Genomic DNA, 3,794 nt, shown 5'->3' with positions numbered 1-3,794 from the left:
AGCTACCCAAGCAGCTGGCTGTTGCCTGATTATCGGATATTTGGTGGTGTTCCACATCTCTGCAAGACATTCCCCGGTTTGCTTTCTGAGATGTGCCTGTCAAGATCTAACTGCTACCATATAGGCGGTTTTGAGTCCATTTCTGGTTTTGATAGTCATGAACATGACAAGGAGTCAGCTAAGACTGTGAAGTTTCTTATTGCTGTATTGGTATGTTTGGATAACTTTGATGTCCTGCAAGCCAATTTTGTATGGTAGTTATCAACTCTTGTGCAGGTTAGGCTGGGTCTGGTTAAAAAAAAATCCAACTGAACGACACCTTCTTTCCAGAGGATGACAAGAATATTCTAATTTACCCCACTTTAAAATAAGGGATGGTGACTTGGTCATCCACCAGGTTGCTCATTTGACCACTTTGTGAGAGGACATGAAACATGAAGCTCCACCTTTCTGTAAAGGAAAGTGAGTTGAGGGAAGTTGGGCTATCTTTGCCCGAATATGATGTCAGAGCTGTTTTGGTTGCTAGGTTCTTCCAATGCCAGTGAAAAGGAAGCCCCTACAGAATATCCTTGGACCTCAGAGAAGTCAGTCTAGACCGTGGCTTCTGCCACAAATCACAGCCATGTGCCAAAACTGTTAAAACTTCTGCACAGAAAAGATGAGGGAAGAAAAGCAAGTTACAACAATGGTTTGCTGACCTAATTCTGCAAAACTTAAAGCCATTGCTCCAGACAGACATGAGGATGCAAAAATGTAATTTTAAAAAATGGGTCAGCAAAATAATAGACAAATAGTTTTAGACAAAACAAGTACATTTTTTTTCTTAATATACTTAGTTAACACCCCTAACTTTTCAGAAATTATTAAATTATTTCAGCTGAAACTTACCAAACTTTGCAATGTGAAACAGGTTGTTGTCACTGCAGCCCTCAGCCCTAAGAGCTAAAGCGTGGAATAGCTTCAAGAGAGTCCATTCTTCAACTGGGAGGAATTGGGAAGCCTTAACAAAAAAAAAAACAAACAAAAAAATCAGTGCAACTTATGACACCCCACACCCACAGTGCTCTAGGTTCAGAGCTTCTTACAGATCCCAGCCTACGGGCTCTTTTATGATCAACTGGTGTGAAGGGGTTGCAAGATTAAGTACCATTGCAACCATGCCCTGAAGCATTTAACCACCGTGATGGCAAGAGTCGAATCAATGTGGTTTCTCTAACGGAAATACTGCCTCCTTGACCTTTTCAGTTCTTTGGATCTCTTAATAAGGGAGAACATAGAGTAGTATTGGTAGTCATGCCATATCTGGATTTTTTTAAGGGAGACTAGTAAGTATCCCTGAAGAGACCATTACGGAAGATAGCCATGGGCAAAATCTTGTTACATTCTTGCCTCCATCCAGTGTACAAATGAGCACAGGCCTCATGCCACCCCGGCTGCACGCTCCGTGCTGCCCAAAGCTGTCTAATAGTGTCTCTCTTCATGCCCGTCCGTCACGGTCCTCAGAGCTGGTGGTCACGTGCCATTGGCTTTTCTTTGCTGCTGCTAATGATATGAGCTGACAGGCCCGTCAGCAAGACAGCCTGTTTTCCAGAGATCGGTTTTCGCAGGACTCCTGTGTCTGTCCTCAGGAGACCCTAGTGATATCGACGGCATTAATAGCCCAGGCTGAGGAGTCTAGGAACTCCTCTGCATCTGCACTTCATCGAATTGGAAAGCTGAAAGGGGAGGCAGGGAGACATCTCTTCTGTTTGGGAAAATAAACAAAATCTGTTTCTTCTAAAGATCTAAAGGAGGGTAAGAAAAGGATTGATAATTCCTCAATACAGACAGTGAATCTGTTTAGGTTATGAACACTGGGGAAAAAAAAAGACACACTTGGGATGCAAATTTACAACCCTTTAAACTCTAATAAAATCCTTCATACCCTCATCTGTAATCTCTTTTAGTATTTTTTTCTTTAAATAACAGAAGGCACAATGATTTTGTGAAATGTAATATATCGGTATTACTGCAAGGTGTGGAGCAAATTAAGCCCCAAATCCCCAAAACGGAATCTCTCACCAGTCCCTCCTCTGCTTTCAGATGGAGCACACACAGATCAATAAAACACACAGATCCCTGGGGACGATCTCCACTAAAACACATGCAGCTCTGTCCTGCTTCTCGCTCTTCTCATCTGCTCCTAGTGTCCTAAAAAAAGCCCAGTCACCCACTTGGGGCAACAATTAGGCGAACAAACATTAAAAAACAACGCTCTAGACTGTCTAGCTGTGGTACATAACTACGGCTCTGGTATCCATCATGGCGTACGTGTCTCCTCTGTGTCAGATAGGAGATGCTTAGCCAGAGGTGTTCTGCAAATTTAACAGGAGCATCTTAAGTTTGCAAGCAGCCTGGGGACTAACAATTCTGTCTCTCCTACCTCCAGCTCGTGCTGTGCCTGTGCCGTGCTTTGTGTGCCAGAGGTACAACCTGAGCCTTGAACGTCAGAAGAGTAAATCTGCTCAGAAAGTGCAGAATGAAAATGTTGGATTTTTGGTCAATGATACCTAGAACTGGGATAACCCAAACCAAAATTTGCTGCCTTCCAGGAAAATAATTTAACACCATGTAGAAGTTACATTCCAGATCCATTTCTCTTTTCATAGTATATATATTCATGATTCCCAACTCTCTGGGAAAACCTCATTTTTATACAGGCCAAGAATTTTCCAAAAGTGTGCCTAAAACTCGTTGCCTCAAATCCATGTTTAGACACTCTGATATCAGCTTGCTTCCCCAAAATACTAGTCCTGATAAAAGCCCTCAAGAATGGAAAAACTGCTTTGCTAGTTGGAACATCTAAAAAGTGGGTTAATGGTTGTATCTGATCATCTGATGTTCAGAGGGACCAGAGACAAGCAACTTCTTAAGGTGCCGATAATCTTGCGCTTGCCGCCGCCCAAGCCTATGTAAACCTCTTTAGCCATCGTGATGTTCTGCAGGCAGGTGCCCTCTTGGCGGGTCAGCCTGTAGCCACCCAACTTGTCACCCAACGGCAGGCGATGTGAAGCTGAGCTTGGATTATTAACATCTCATAACATACTTCTGCAAGAACAAGAATGCTACCATCACCACTTGGCTGCGATCCAGCCGCAGTGAAGGACACTTCGATTGTTGAAAATCCCCCCTGGAATTTCAGTCAAATAACATGTTCTTTGCTGGAATAACGTACTCCAGGAACAGCCTGCAATGCCGTTGCAGTTCTTGGCCAAAGCAAAGCACTCTCTCCTCGTTACTGGATTAGCAACGGATTGTTCTGGAAAGCTATTTCATTACTATACAATGACTTTTTAAAGGGGCATTCAGCAGATAATCGTAGCGTTGCACAAATAAAGATTAACGGGGGAAAGGTTCCACCCGAGCCAGGGCCCCGGCACAGCCCTGCGCCTCAGCCCCCTGCCCCGGCTGGGCCAGGTCGCGCAGCAGCAGGAGGCGAGGCCGGCGGCTGGGGCCAGTGGAGCGCCCAGGCGGTCACGGGAGAAGCCCGGTAGCTCCCTAGGCGGGGTCTAGTAACGTGCTGCTACCGCACCCGGCGTCTACACTGCCCTGCCATGCAAAACGTGAGGCAAAGCCGTGCTTCCTCGGTCTTTCCCGCGGCGAGGGGGGTGACGCCTCCCCGGCTCCACCCGCAGAGCAGCCGCCGCCACCCCGTCGTGCGCGGCAGAATCGGCCGCGCTCGCCTCAGCCTCCCGGGGCCGCCCAGCCCCGCAGAATTGTGGGGGCTGTAGGCGGCGGCCGCCACAGCCCGCGCC

Source organism: Phaethon aethereus (assembly GCF_964289735.1).
Source record: "Phaethon aethereus genome assembly, chromosome: 3".
NCBI lineage: Eukaryota > Metazoa > Chordata > Aves > Phaethontiformes > Phaethontidae > Phaethon > Phaethon aethereus.
This window is presented reverse-complemented; position numbering follows the sequence as displayed.